A 16,568-nucleotide genomic window follows, 5' to 3' on the forward strand; every position below is an offset into this window, starting at 1 on the left:
ACATTAAATACATATATACACAATTTGTTCACTGTGCCCCAAAAAGTACAACTTGCATCAGTAGATCAGTAGAAAAAGAAGAAAAGGAGATTCAGCTTTACCGATTCGGTACATGTCGTCAAGGCTTCTGGTCTCACTGGACAAGGCGATATTTGCGTTATGATTGGCACTGACCTCAAAGTCGACGACCACCGGCCTTTCGGAGAGTTCGACATCGAGGAAGACGTACTGCCTCGGTCCTGATCCCCCATCTTCAGTGTGAATCACCGGGCATGCTGTCATTTTGAATCAATGGGGATTATAGAATTTTTCATATTATATACCCACAGGTGAAAAGCATGTTAAAAGCATAAAAGCATTTGCAGATGAAATAAAATCCCAGCAATAGTGCTTTAAATCATGTAGTTCTAAAATGTGAGCTAGGGATAGAAACAAGCACTGTAAAAATATGAATCGGTAGAATCGCTTATTTGTTGAATATACTAAATGTGAACAATGTTTATGATAAAAATGTCTGCATAATTTCTCAATAAACCGTAACTGTTTAGTACTAAACAGTTACGGTTTATTGAGAAAAAATACAAATAATATATAACTCCTTATATTTTAGGCTTTATCATAAAACTCTTATGTGATAGGATGTTTTGTGGTACAACCGACCTACACATAGGCATTGAATGTCATATCTTGAAAATTTGATACCACTGTTCCCAAAGGTATACAGGACCTTTAACTGCAAGAATAGACAGTTGATACCTGCAACACTCGGGGTTGTTCATTTACCATGCAGGAAAATTAATTATAGATAAAAAGCAAATATTCAGTAAAACGTTAAAGAACCTCTCTGATTATTAGGAGCTAAAAGCAACAATATCAACAACATCACAACAATAAATTAAACAAACCGAAACGAATTCATTCTGTTTCTTAGTCTATACTGGGCAAAAAAATTACATAATTACCTCCGCCAAGGGAGGTGGTTATGCTTTCGTTACCGTTGGTTTGTTCGTTAGTTAGTTTGTCCGTGTGCAAAATAAGTCAAAAAGTATTAAACTAATTGGAATGAAACTTGCAGAAAAGGTTGAAAATGGCACAAGTAACACACGATTAACTTTTGGTAGTGATCCGAGAATTTTGGTGGAATTTAGGAAGGATCTTTGATATTTTGGCAGGTAGGGTCAATGAACTTCAGGCTGCGCGTGTTTGAGGTTTGCTTCATGCACTAAAGTGCGTGCTCTAGTTTCTGCTAGGGCGAAGCGCGCCGTGCAGCTGAGGGTTTATGACGTAACAAAGGCTTCTATATTGGGAAATCGGGCGGCTTTCAGCACACAATGCTATAAGTACGTATGGGTGGAAATCACTGATCTCTTTGGAAGAACAAGATCAGTGGTGGAAATGAGCTGCAAGCTGAGTGCTTCTCTAGTTATATATTTAATGGAAACAAGTCAAACTAGAAAAGCACTCTTAGAGCGCAGACCTCCGCCAAGCATGCAGCTCATTTCCTTCACTGATCTTGTACTTCCATGGAGATATCAGTGATTTCCACCCATACGTCCTTATAGCATTGTGTGCTGAAAGTCACCCGATTTCCCAATATAGAAGCATTTGTTACGTCATAAACCCTCAGCTGCACGGCGCGCTTCGCCCTAGCAGAAACTAGAGCACGCACTTTAGTGCGCTCATGCAAACTTCCAATACGCGCAGCCTGAACTCCCAAATTCAATGACCCTACCTACCAAACTATCAAAAAACCTTCATAAATTCCCCCAAAATTCTCGGATCACTACCAAAAGTTAATCGTTTGTTACTTGTGTCATTTTAAATCTTTCCTGCAAGTTTCATCCCAATCCGTAAAACACTTTTTGAGTTATTTTGCACACGGACAAACGAATGAATGAACGAACGAACTAACTAACAAACAAACAAACCAACGGTAACGAAAACATAGCCTCCCCCTTGGCGAAGGTAATTAAAAATCAAGAAGTATCAACACTTGTCAACAGCGATACTGACATTATTACTTGTATGCAGATTTGTTGATTTTTGTTTTATTGTTTGTTCTTTTTCTTTCATTATACATATACTTTTTAGAAAATTGCAGACTTACTTATATAAATTGTAACTCGTTTTTCATGAACAATTTTTTTTTGATGGAGTTGTAAGTTTTAGAGAAAAAGCGAAAAAGGATTATAGGCAGAGATGAGAAATGAGGACAAGCTTTTTTAATCATACCACATTGTGGTCCAAAATAATCATCCGTACACGAACACTCGTAACCTGTTTCAGTCTCGATACACTTTCCACCGTTCTGGCAAGGAGCCGAGGCGCAGGCTGATTTGATGGACCGAACGCACAAGGATGGGGAAATGGAAAATGATAATGTTAAAAGGAAAAGCAAAATAAGTAAACTGTTTTATCAGCTCCATCACTTAACAAATTCAAGCTAAACAAATAAAATGTCTCATTTGTAGGCCTTCATTACCTTCTTGATATAAAAGTCTTCCATCGTGTCATTACAGTCGACAATTTCGCTCAGGGAACAAAGAACATAATAGATGAAACCTTGAGTGTCAATTGACATCAAAAAAAAATCTTCAAATACATATAAACGTATGCTGACTTAATTGAATGAAAACCTTACCACTTCCGACGATTAAAAGTTCAGTTGATTAATTTTCATAATCCCAAGCAGACGACCCAAGGTGCTCATTAAAAAAAAAAAAAGGTCTGATGTAGATCGGCACTCGACTTACATGGGACACGACAGATGTACCGTTTTTTCCCTTTCAGCATGGGATGATTCCCCATCATGGCTATCTCTTCATCACTCATCAACTTAGGAACCATGGCAACCGTCTCCCCGCTAGGGAGAGTATGCGTTCCACAGCTGACGACAGTCACTGGACAAATTTCATTTTGTCCCTCCGTGGACGGGGCTCCACAAACTTTCAATGCGAATTAAACAACAACAAAAAGAATGAAACTTAAGATGGTAAAAAGAAAACCAAAACAAAACATTCCTGCGAAATGTGAATATATTGAATACATGACAAAAACAACAACAAAAACATAGAACCCAGCAGTTACAGTTTCAGAGAAGGCCTAATCCGAGGAATTTCTCTGAGTATGATTATAACATCAAAAGTTTTAGTGCCCCCTTACGAAATACACATTTTGTTATTAAGAACTTGGCAACACTAAAATGACATACATGCACCATTCAACTCTTGTCTGTTTGTTTCTTTGTTGTTACAAATACCTTACAAGTTATAAAGCAATATGATTTTTGCATTACATGCTCTGTATTTTGTTTTATTTTGTTTGTCTATTTTGCTGGAAGGAAACGAATGATGATTTGATTGCCTAGGTACGTTAACACTTCATTTGAAGAGTTTGGTCGCAAAAACCGATAAGTCCATATTTGCCAAATGGAGATATTTGCGGTTAAAGGTCAACAAAAATAAAGAGAATAATAAGAAAAAATTTGCTTCTTTTGACCATAACTTCAAAAATGTACCGTTATGTAGTGACCAATATATCATTTAAAAGGTATTATTTTGTACTTTATGACAGAGACCGCACTTCAAAATATTTAAAAGTGGACTTATCGGTTTTTGCGAACAAACTCTTCATTTACTTTTTTTCACAAGGACGACGTGAGTCTTCTTTGCACTTATCTTTATCTTTATGATACAAATTGATGAAATAAGAGAAAAAAAAGAAAGATAAACAAAAGCCCTTGAACTCTTTCAAAGTGTCCAACAGACCAAAACACGCCTGCTTTCTCTTTCCTTCACATTTCCAAAAAGTATAAAGCAAATAGAATGAATAAACAACAAACAAACATTTTGTGTCCGGTGGAAAGCTTTCTTTTCGTTCTACTTCTCCATTTTTATATTTTGTACCCTTTTCTCTGTTTAATTTTTATTGTTCTTATATGCTTATGCTCAAGTTACAGAATTTGCTTTATTTGTTCCTTCACGTTTTACGTTTTGTTAAAATTTGCTTTTTAAGTAAATGTCATATGGAGACGCGCTTTTTAGATGATATCCATCGTATACCTTTTGATTATTCTTTAAATGCATTTTCCGGATATCAGGTGAAAATTAGTATAATAGCTGCGCTAGAAATTTTTACTGATTCTCGAGCGTGAGACCAGTGTAGTATTAAACTGCAATAAAATCAAAATCAAATTCAAATCTCTCGAGTCAACACCATTCTGAAGGAGCATGCAGAAATCAGCATTCGACAACTCATGATGGTCTATTTAAACTGCGATTGAGAGCTACCAAGGGATTTCACCTCTAAAAGCAAAGTTACCACTGGTATTCATAATAGGGAGCTTTAGATTTTGACGCGCGGACGTTTGAGTCGACGAGTGCGCTGGACGTTCTCCTCTCCCTTGCGTCGTGTAGAAAAGAAGCTTTAGATTACGCTGGGACGCAATGTAAAAAAAATAAAATCGCGCCCCCATATGATCGGTGCATAAAGTAGCTCTTTACGTTGCAAACTGTAGTGAAAAACTCATGCGACGCAAGCTAAAAATGGATCGACTTGACGCGCGCTTCTGCTCACGCTCAGAACATGTTTTTGTTTTTTTTTCCCTCTAAACGTCCACGCGTCTATAATCTAAAGCTCCCTAATGACATTGCATAAGGACAGCCTCGGTCATTACGAGTGCGCTCAGAGTACTGCGTAATTATGATTTCATTGTTTACGTGAATCTGCTGGCAAATACGTTTTACTTCTCTATATTTTTTCCATCTTATATGTTAGAACGGTGCAATTAGCGCATTGAACATTTCGTTATGATAATTTAACTTTTAACAGAATGCAGACTGCTTTGAATTGAGTAATGGGCATAATGCTTCCTTCAAATCGCTATTGCTTGTCAATATAGGTTACAAAGCAGGTACACGTATGCGTGGCGAAAATACATTGGTTGAGAGTTGCGTGTTGATCTTTACTGGCCCAACGCTGCCTCACAGAGGACAGCCACTATAGATATGTTATTATACTAATGACGAACAGATCTGAAGTAAGTGTGGCAATCGGAATAGTGAAGTCATATGACGCGTTGCTCTGCGGGCAAAAATTAATCACGTGTGTATTACGCACATAGCTCTAGCGCGCGGTACCTCCCACCCCAAGGGCGCCGGAATCGGGGGGGGGGGGGGGGGGGGGCAGGGGTGACACTTGCCCCCCCCCCCCCCCCCCCCCCCACCCCCGTGCCACCTGTAACAAATAATTAATTTGTTCTTGCCTAAAAGTTGTCAATTTCATAACTACAATTGAAAAAAAAAACCGTTCGTGTATACTAATAATGAAAATTATCACATCTATACACTAATATTTACTTATGAGTAGATTTAGTGTATAGGTGGTAGCCTCACGTCCTCGAGTGAAACATACCTTTAGTAAACATTACATTTTTCCTTTTCTTCTCTGCTTTTTAACAGTATAACAATATTTTCTATTGCTCGAACAACGCGATCACGTTTAGGCTTTTGATGAATACATTTCAGACGAATGGCAAAGTGAAAGTGGCTCGCTTGTTCTGCCCGTATGTACAGTAAAATGACTACTTTTCATAAAATATAATAATGGTCCTTCGCAGTGTTTTCTTTTATTATGTTTAAAGGGGATGGCTAGTAACCGATCAGTGGGAATCAGTGGAAATGCCGAGGGATGATTGTTCCAGTCCTTGTAGAAATCATTTAAGAGTACATTATATATCTACTGTTGTGTGAAAATCATTTGCTTCAGAACGGTCTCATATTCAAGTAATGTGCAGATTAATGCCCCGTCACTGACCAGGCACGCTAACCTGGAAACATTAAACTGCACACTACTTGAATAGCTCTATAAACGCGACTTTTATACTCTGTTTTTACAAAAAATGTCCTACCGTGGGAGGGGGGTATCCCCCTCTTGCTCCCTCGCCGAGGATCTCACACCGTCACATAATGTACGCCCGTATGGTAAAATCATAGTCCTTCGCAGTGATTTTTTTCCCAGTATGTTTAATTCCCTACACATTTGCTTTTGAATGCTCTATAAACGCGACTTTAAACACTGTTTAAAAAAAAAAAGTCCCTACCGTGGAGGGAGGGGGGTACCCACTCCCACACCCTCCCCTGCTCGGTCGCTTCGCTCCCTTGCCTAGGATCTTACATCGTCATATAAATGTGCCCCCGTTGAGATTTTGCCCCCCCCCCCCCCCAAAAAAAAAAAAAAAAAAAAAAAAAAAATGGTCGGGCGCGCTTGTCCCACCCTACCTTTACGAGACGTGGAATGTACTGCTATCGCCCTTGCGCTTCTCAGTTTACACTTTCCACAGCGTAGGATATTGGATTCCATTACAAATGAGTAAATGCTAAGTCTTCAAGTGACAAAACTGTCATACTTTTGTTTTCCCAATACGTATGTTATTGGATTCCATTACAAATGAGTTAAATCCTAAGCCTTCAAGTAACAAAACTGTCACACTTTTGTCTGTCCGTGTTACATACGTTCCACAATAGGAGGAAAATAACACAGGGTTCAACAGAACTTGAGTGCTGTTATTACCTTTTCTAAACAATATTAGATCATTCAATCAAAAAAATCAATGAGCATAAATCATTTGAACTTCATATAATAGTACACCTTTTCTTTGTATCCAGCGTTATGTTCATCCCAAAGTTTGCATTTTGGCAAGACATTCTCAATACGTTGCTTACTTGAAACGATTTTGAGCAAAGTTATCTTTCATTAATGTCCTAAAAGAGTGTAATGCATTTTGGGTGATGCATATTTGGAACAGAAAGTAAAGGAATATCCTTTGAATTAAGCATTTTACTGAGAAAATGACCACATATCACGGTTAAGAATATGATACCGTGCACCTGTGGTCCACAAAAAAATGAACCAAAAATCGCAAGCATTGATCTTGTGTGAGGAATGAAAATAGGTGAAATGGGTTTACTTGGCCAACCTTGACTTTCTCGTGATTTCTGAAAGAGCAAATCTTCACTTCCTATTATAGGAATAGTGTGTCTTTAGAGTTTCCTTTTCAATTCTTAAAAACCCACACAGTGCACACACTCTTCACATTCAACTCTAATAACCTTAGAAAGGTTGACACTACTGCTTTGAAATTTGGCATTAATCGCGGACAGAATGTGTTGATTAAGCATGCACAATTTTAGGTTAGGAGAGTCCATTTGATTTTATTCATCCATTATGTTAAAGCTTAAAGTCTGCTCTTTCAGAATATGGTCCTAACTAAATATCAATCCATATCTGGCGACTTTTTTTGTTGATTTGGTGATACACGTTCATATAGGCTTTATGCTCATTGCTGATCACTTCTAATATTTTTTTTTTTCATCTGCCAGATTTCTCATTTTAGTTTCAAGGAAATGTTTCTGAAGTTACTGCACTTTTTCATGTTCTATGTTATGTGAAATTTCAAGTTTATTGCTCTTTCTACCGCAATATTTCGTGTAATAAAAGTAATATATATATTTTTTTTTTTTTTGGGGGGGACGAAATCTTCATTGTTGTCATAGTAACAGAGTGCATGGTGGTTTTCTCATAATAATGAAAAATATGTATGGTTAAAGGGATGGCACGGTACTGGTGGAGATGAGAATTGGGCTTTTAATTTTTTTTTTTTGCGAGATACCAAGGAAACACTTATGGAATAGTATAGAGCGTACCATTCTAAGATGAATTCAGAGTTAATTTGATAAAAATCCGGTTTGGAATGACTGAAACATCCAAAAACAAAGTAAAACAAAGCGATCGCAAAAAAGTGTGGGTCTCACCCTTTATTAGAATCGCTCTGTTTTGGATATCTAGCCATTTCAAAACCATTTTTCATCAAATAAACAATGAATTCCGCATTTCATAAGACGTTTCTCATTATCTCACCAAAAAATTTTAGAAACCTGAAATTAGGCTTCACCCAAAACTGTACGATCCCTTTAAAGGTAAGATGATTGACATTTTGTTGCACCGAATAGGATCAACATGAAGGAGAAGTAGCAGGAAAAAAAAAAAACGTTAACGGGGAAAAAAGGAGAGAACAAGAAGAATTTTTGGGAGGAGAAAGATATTTTTGGTTTTGTGAATCTTCACTTTTCATGATTTTCTGACCTTCAACTCTTCCCTTTTCCCCTTCATTTCTATTATCATCCCCCCCCCAACACGATGTCCAAACACCTTACTTGATTATCATCCTATTCTTCCTTACCGCTCTCTCTGTTCCCTTTTCTACTGTTTCCACTAGTGCAACTTCAACTTCCAGGCCATTTAACTGTCCCCCACTCTTCACTTTTTGCCAATCTTACACCCCCATGTCACTTCCCTCTTTAATCTCCCTTTTCATAGGCTCTTCTTCTGCCAGGCAAAGATCCGGATAAGGACTACATACACATGATGTTACCGCATTTTTTCTCTCTCATTAACTTCAACATGCAAACCTTCAATTACACATACTTTGTTTTATCAATTTTCTTAATCTTTCATCTTTAAATCTGTAATCACCATGAATATAATTACAAAGAGAAATTTACTTTTTTTTTCTCCCGAGTATCGAGTATGAGACCGGAGCAGTATTAGTACTGAAATTAAATCAAAATCAAGGTCAAAATAATATTTCGAGTCAACGCCAGTCTGATGTAGCCTGCAGAAGTCAGCAGCCGAAAGCTTACGAAGGTCATTTTCACCTGTGATTATAAAGTGCCAAGGAAATTCTCCTCTAAAAGCGAATTTATCACAGGTATTTAAATGCCATGGCCAAATGACTGCTTCAGCCATCGTTGGTGCTTTCACAGTTGTGCAGCGTTACCATGGGTACACAGTGCACAAACGCTGGCAAAGATATTTTACTTATAGATTATAGATATTATCTATTTGTCCGAACAGGGCAATTAGGGTAATGAAATTGTCGACGAGACGTAAGCTACTTCCACTTAATATGTGTCAAACAGGCTCGACTGACACAATGGCAAATATAAATCATACTAATGACGGGGGATTTAAAACCGTCTTTATCGATTAAGATAAGTTTAGTTTCATTTATTTTCCATCCATCAAAGAATTCAAATGAAAACGTAGAATTCATTGCACTTTCACATCGTTTGATCACTGTAATGAAATACATACTCCAACGTCAGACGTGAAGTATATTATAAGATAAAACATGTACAGCTCAGTAAAATACACATAAACGACATTTATGCACACTTCGAAAGGTTGTCGGAAAATAAGTATGTACAAAAAAAGTGGTCCACTAAAAATATAAATCACTCAAAAATTAATTGCCTAAATTCACGGGACAAGCCCCAAGTCAAGGAATTTGCACAGATGTTCTTATCTCCAACCTTAAGTAATAAGATTAGTTAGTAGCATGAGTAAGAAAATCGGTGACTATAGTTTCAGGTATGTTTATGGAAGAACAGGAAATGAGCGGAATGAAATTGTTGCCAAATTTCACATTTCAATGTTCACATTGAAAACGCATGGACACATTTTCACCAAATTTGAGAGAGATTACTGCTAGGGTGTTGAGTATGTATCTATGTAAATGGGCACCATTCCCACTTGTTGTCCCCAAAGTGTAAAATGCCCCTGTTGGATTGGACAGAGGTCAAGCCCCCTAATTCGGAAATCTTACAACTCTTTCTTTCTAGAACCAAAAGGGACAAGTAGCAGTGATGTGACTACGTATAAATTGGTGACAGTAGTTTCAAATTTATGGCAGATCCGGAGATGGCGGGCGTAATAGGGGATGGGGGGGGGGGTGTTTCATCAATTTAATCAGCGCTGAAATGTTTCAATCTCCGACAATTTCAGCAAAATTCTTAGTTTTAATAGGCTGATAAGCTCTAGTCACTGACTGCTACTATGGTTATTGTCAGAGACAGGGGGGGGGGGGGGGGGGGCACAGTGGCCCTTGAAGATGGGAGACAGCCAAGATACCAAGAAACCACTTATCCTAATCCGTACGGGAACCTGGTGGCCTGTGAATAAGTCTATGGGGATTTCAGAATTTAGTATCAAACGGGTTATGAAATATTTTATAGAGCTTACAATTCCAAGAGGAATTCCAAATTCATTCAACTTTCAACTTTTCAACTTTCAACTTTATTTTCACCTCCATCAAAATGAACAAAGAAATTATGTACATTGCATATACACGGGATATTTGTGATACAGAACAAATGTACATAAGAAAATTATGAAAATGAAAAGTAGATGCGATTACATCTTTGTTAAATACATAAAGCGTATAATACAAGTCAACTAAGGATGAGGATGGAAGTGGAGGGTCCCACTAAGAAGTAAAGCTTGTACGATATGGGACCCTCAGAAAATACACAAAACATCAATATAAAACACAATAAACGAACTGATGTCAACTGACATCAAAATGATTGGGAAGAGGAAAAAGAGAACATTCGACGAGAACAGGTTATGAAATGGCTGTGATATCTAAAAACATAGTAAAACAAAGTGAACAAATGAAACAAATGAAAGGTGGACCCCACCATTTATTTGGATCGCGTTGTTCTGGATAAGTGGGCCATTTCAAAACCCATTTTCGTCAAATAAACTTTGAATTACTCTTGGAATTACGCGCTCTTTCACATTCCATAGTAGATTTCTCATCATTTCATCTAAAAAAGAAAAAGAAAAATAGAAACCCGAAGCAAGGTCTCAAACGAAACTATACCATCACTTTAAGCTCAATCGTTCGTCTCAGGAAACACTTCACTTCTGGCATTTTCGCATTTGCAAAGCATGCAGCAGGATAATCACGGCAAGGTCACGTTGAGAGTTGAGAGAGTCGTGTATATAAGAGAAAAATGGAAAAGGGAACTGAAATAAAAAAAACAAAACAAAACACAATTTCCTCATCAGTCCTATTATCATTTCCTTACATATTTCTGCGATATTTCTGCTGTGTAAAGCGGGATTGACATACCATACGTTGGAAAACATAATGTTAGGAAAAAACAATCTTTTCTTCTTCTTTTTTTTTCCGGGGGGGGGGGGGTGGGGGGTGGGGGTGAAGTATGCTTTATATCAAGGGGAAGGGGGTACACAAACGATGGCATGCAGCCACCCGTAATAGAGTAGGATGTGGCATGGCGAAACAAGAAGCTTTTGCATAGATTTTAGTATTTCAAAAGCTCAGCTGGTTTTGTGTTGCTTCTGCCTGGCCGGTAACGCCAATAAGGGCTTTGGTAAGCAGGGTATAGGATAGATAAAATATAATTTTGAATATAAGAACTTTTGTAAATTAAGGTTTTTTGATGACTATCATATCAAATTAAAATAAACTTTCTGAAATTTGTGGGAGTTGGACTGTGATAGGGTGCATGTGAAAAACTACCAAATGTTAAGCCGTTCTTTCCACAATTTCTTGAGTGTCTTAAATGCCCTAAAACGAGATTTTTTTGCCCGTCGACAGAGAACCGACAGGTTGGTAATTAGCCAGAGCAAAAGCAGTCAAGCGGTACATGTATCCCCTTTTCACGGTCAACTACATGTGCCATCGAACAATGAAAATATCGATCGAGTGAAAGGTATAAATAGAGCGTGCGCTGATGGGCTCACCTACTCTTTTGTTCTACACAAAACCGGGCACTTGAATGGGATGATTGGGGTCAGCGAACGCAGAAATCTGCTTGAGCTCAGCTTCGATCGCTATGTACATGTTCACACGAGTTTTATAGGAAAGCATTCGTAAACTCAATCAGAAAAAAAGGTAATAATGCCGTGATATACACATTTTCCAACAGAAAGATAGCATATATGATCCTGGACCACAAAACCGACAAAAAAAAAAAATCGTCAGATATGGATTTTAAGTTATGGGCAGATTCAGAAAGAACAGACTCTAGGCTTTAAAATGATGTATAACTCAATTCAAATGAACCCCCCTAACCTATCTAAATACTGGAAAGAATGCACGTAGTCTGGAAAAGTTTGAACTGAGAAAAGAGGCTCTGAAATACAGTGTCTACTAAAGCGCTTAATCTTTACCAAGATGTGCTGACTGTGCGATGAATGGGACCAAAAAAAGGGATGTAAACAATCGGACCAACAGCAATGCAGGGATTATTAGATTAAGCTGAACTTAAGTATGCTCTATTAACATATTCTGTTTATATTAAATGTCATTTTACAAAGCAGTAGCAGTATCCTTTCAAAAGTTATTAGACTTGGAAGTGAAGAGTATGCAAAGGATTTCAAGATATGAAAGGGGACCTCTAAGACATATCTGATCATTCTACTCTCCCCCGTAAAAGGGTTGTAGAAAAACTAATCAAAACACACTTTCCCATTCATGTTATGATCCTAAACTGTAGAGAAAGGATAGCTCTTTCAGAAAATATGAAAAACTCAAGATTGACTCGGTTGACCCATTTCACCTTTTTTGAGTCCTCATGTAAATTCAAGGGGTGCGACTTTTTGTTCGTTTTGTGATGCACGGTCACATATGGTGATAGAATGAACTCTAATATTTTATCAAGCCCATTTTCCTGGGCATTACAACACAAAGAAATATGAGTTTAGGCCTCGAAAGTAGGCTTGGTTATCTTCATCTTTGGAACCTGGTATGCCAGGTTCCCGTAAGGAAATGATTAAAAGAATACAGTTAGGCTCTTGTAGGTGTTTGTTTTTATACCACGTCTGTACAGCAAATGACCATAATCCGAATTGTTTTACATAGTAATAATGTTTAGAATGTGAATTTATTTCTTTATGTTTTGTACTGGTAGAGTATTTTGATTCTTAATTGTCCTGCCCTGTATTCTACAAAAGTGATAAATCAGTAGCATAATATAACTCTAAATCAACGTTTTACTCTTGTCAATGTCCGTACTATTTCTAACGCATGATCAATAAAACTTATGCTGCAATTGATATAATCATCACAGTTATTCAAACAACACAAACAGTCACCATCAAAGCCTCGATATTTATTGATATGGATATACATATCAACGGATTTTTTTTTTTATTTTGATTGATTATATCAAGATTTTAGGAATTGTTTCTACCTAAACGTGTGATAAACGCAATCTACACAAAAGTGTTGATGATTATGGGCCGTAATGGCAAGCACTTATTGTGAAATATTAAAGTGAATAAATGAATTAGAGTCACGAAAAAACAAACACAAAAACTTTATTCAAGAAATGAAATAGTCTACTCACCAAAATGTATTCCTACGAAGGCAAGTAGGAAAACCACTTGTAATTTTCGCTCCATTTCAGCTGCTTCAAGGATGAGCTCAATCCAATCCTAAAAGCCACTGACCATTCAAAACGCCAAAAACAATTTAAGAGAATACGCTTACCAGCAACTAAATGTAACTTACAAGATATCATCACCTACATATTCGATCGTCCTACTCACTCGTTATTTATGTGGTTATGTGGTAATATATGGGCGAGCAGATTGGGTCTTTCGAAATTCATCTCGGAATACCTCGAAATAGAATAATATCATGATTGACAACTGATCAACGTCCATTGTATCGCTGAGTTGGCATGCCACTGAATTATTCAGAGACGAGATGAGAGCGATTCAATCGCATCATAAAAGCGATTTAACCTCCCGTTTTGTGCTTGTGCATGTGTGAGGGTGTGCGCGTGTGTGTTTCTGTGTGTAGAATTGCGTTTGAATGAGTGTGTATCTGCAAACATACGTGACTATGAATGACAAAGCCAACAAAAAGAACCACTCAAAATAAAGTGAAACTCATCAACTTGGTCAATCTTGAGTTTTTCATATTTCCTGAAAGAGCAATTTTCCTTTCACGTTATTCTAAAATTTGGAATCATAAACCGAATTGAAAATTGGGTGTTGGGAAGTTTTCTAGGAAACTTTCTGTAGAATAGTGTTACTAGATATAATTTAGACACATCCCTTTTATTTCTAAAAAAAAAATGTGCACGCCTTTCGTTTTCAACTTGAATAAATTTTGGAAAGATGATGCTCTAAACTTGGAAAGTTGACATTAGTCATTCATAGAATATGTTCTTATAGAATGCTTACATCGGCCTTATTATTTAACATTTTCTTGTTGTTGGCAGGTAGTTTTACATTTTTTTTTTTTAAATTACATCCATTACAGGGTTTGGAAGGATTACGCGCTTGAATAAAACTAATAGTTTTTGCTTTCTCTGGTATATATGACTATGCATCACAAAACAGCAAAAAGTCGCGCGCACTGATTTTGTCTGTGGACTGAAAATAAGTAAAACGAGTCAACCTAGCCATCTTGAGTTCTTCATATTTTCTGAAAGAGCAAGTCTTCTTGTACATTATGCTAAGAAAAATGTGAATCTTGTGGAGGGACTTCCAACGAATATCTAGTAGGTTATTAAGACATAACTTTTCAGGCTCGGACTATTTACTTAATTGGTCACACACACACAAAAAGAAAATCACTCTTCTTGAGCCAATGAAAAGATGATACTTCTTTTGTTACTTTTCTGGCACTTCATACATATTTACATGCTATTTGATTTCATTTCATTTGATTTCCCTGTTGACATTTGAATTACCTAATGTGACACTTGATCTGATATTGCGGATATTTGACATGAAAAACCCATATAGAGTTCTTTCTTCAACTGCCAACCCCTCCCCCAAAAAAGAACCTCAAAAAACAAACAAACAAACAATAACTATTTCACATTATATAGTTGTATTGTTTAGGACAGGTTCTTCAAGTTAAATGTTCACTGGCTGAAACCAATTGTCGATTTACGGAGTTTGTTCATGTCTATGTCCACAATAAGAGATAGATGAATGAATGTCCACAATACAATGCGGTGAGCAATAGGCAGTTCAAATGTCCATGCATAGGTATGGAATGTCCATGTAGCACATGCCAAGTATCACACTAGGCAGTTGAAATGTCGCACTGACAAATAAGTATCCAAATGACTGGAGCAATGTCCGGTAAGGGTGATCAAATTCGGCATAGTTATTTCAAATGTCCATAGTCTTTAAAAGTGCCTATACTTAAACGACATAAAACCGTAACCTTACATACATCAAAACCTCTTAACCTGACTTTTTAAATGATTGTTACCCTTTTATGTTTTCAGATGCAAGTGACCTTTAAACCTATATGGCGGCCATATTGGATTTTGCCAATATGGCCGCCCCAGAGGGCGCCCTTCTTGGCGCCCATCAAAAATCGAAATAGTATGGTTTGGGCTACATGTGTGCCAAATTTTGGTGCTTTTGGAAAATTTTGAACCAAAAATCCCTTGCGCCCCCCACTAACTGTCTTTAGGCACTGGAGCTGTTTTCGTTCTAATCTGCAAGATGGTAAATAGTGGCCCTAAGAAGGGGGATAAGGGAAAGTGGGCACAAGTGGGCACTCGGTCACAGAACTCCCAGTTAGGTGAGTTATTATTTACTACGAAAGAGCTGATGGTGCAGTACCAAGCAGCCTACATATTTTACACCGGGGCTTATACACCTTCTTTATTATACGATCACATTCTGGAGATCCTTGATGAGCGCTAGCTACGTCAACTAACGGAACACTACCACGAGATGACGCTTGGAGATCACAAAGTGATTTTCCACTGTTTGTGAAAAAAAAAAAACTTCACAGTTGAAATTCCGATCAGATGAATAGCTGCAGGAAAATACTTTACAAAGCCCGATCTTACATTTGTTTCTTTTTTTTTTCAAATAACCTTCTTCTGAAGTCCCTAAATGTATGTGCTTTCGGCTTTGCCAAGATTTGCTTGACGTAAAAGTACTATTGCATTTCCCAAGTTTTCAGATCACATTACAAAAGCAAACCAGTAACAGGAACGCTTGCATCCAGGCTCAAACAGAGGAGTTTATCAAAGGTCGATAGAGAGTAAAGCAAATTCGACATACATACATACAAACATACAAAGATACATAGACACACACGCACAAACACGCACAAACACGCATAAAAACAACCGTATCGCTTTGATAATTATAATCGATCTTGTCTCGTGTCTAAAACAGTGGCATATCGATTATGGGATGCATCGGAGGAGCCTCACATCACCTGTCAATCATAGAATGTTATTCTATTTCAAGGTGGTCCGAGATTATACGGAAAATCGCGAGCAGCTAGCGCCAATACAACAACTTTGCACCGGACGATCGCGAAATAGGTGATTTTCAGTTGGCTCCTTGTGTACGGGTTCTCTTGAACGGATTGGGCATTGTGCTTAATCAGTGCTTTCACAGTTGGATTGAATCGCATCTTAGGCTGCGTTTATCAACTTTCCCCAGTTTAAACGACTTTCGAAAGCCCTTTCGATAGCCCTTTTGATAGCCCTTTCCATAGCCCTTTCGAAAGCCCTTTCCATAGCCCTTTCGAAAGCCCTGTCCACTCCCTGAACTATTAATGTGCCGCTTGTTTTCGTCGGCTGCGTTTATCAACTTTCGATAGCCCTTTCCATAGCCCTTTCCATAGCAGTTTCGAGAGCCCTTTCCAAAGCCCTGACTGCCTGTACTATTAATGTGCCGCTTGTTTTCTAAGAAGGGACGGCGAA

The sequence above is a fragment of the Diadema antillarum genome, unplaced genomic scaffold, assembly GCF_040938485.1.
Source record: "Diadema antillarum isolate AM-2024a unplaced genomic scaffold, OU_Dant_1.0 seq00000024_RagTag, whole genome shotgun sequence".
Classification (NCBI taxonomy): Eukaryota; Metazoa; Echinodermata; class Echinoidea; order Diadematoida; family Diadematidae; genus Diadema; species Diadema antillarum.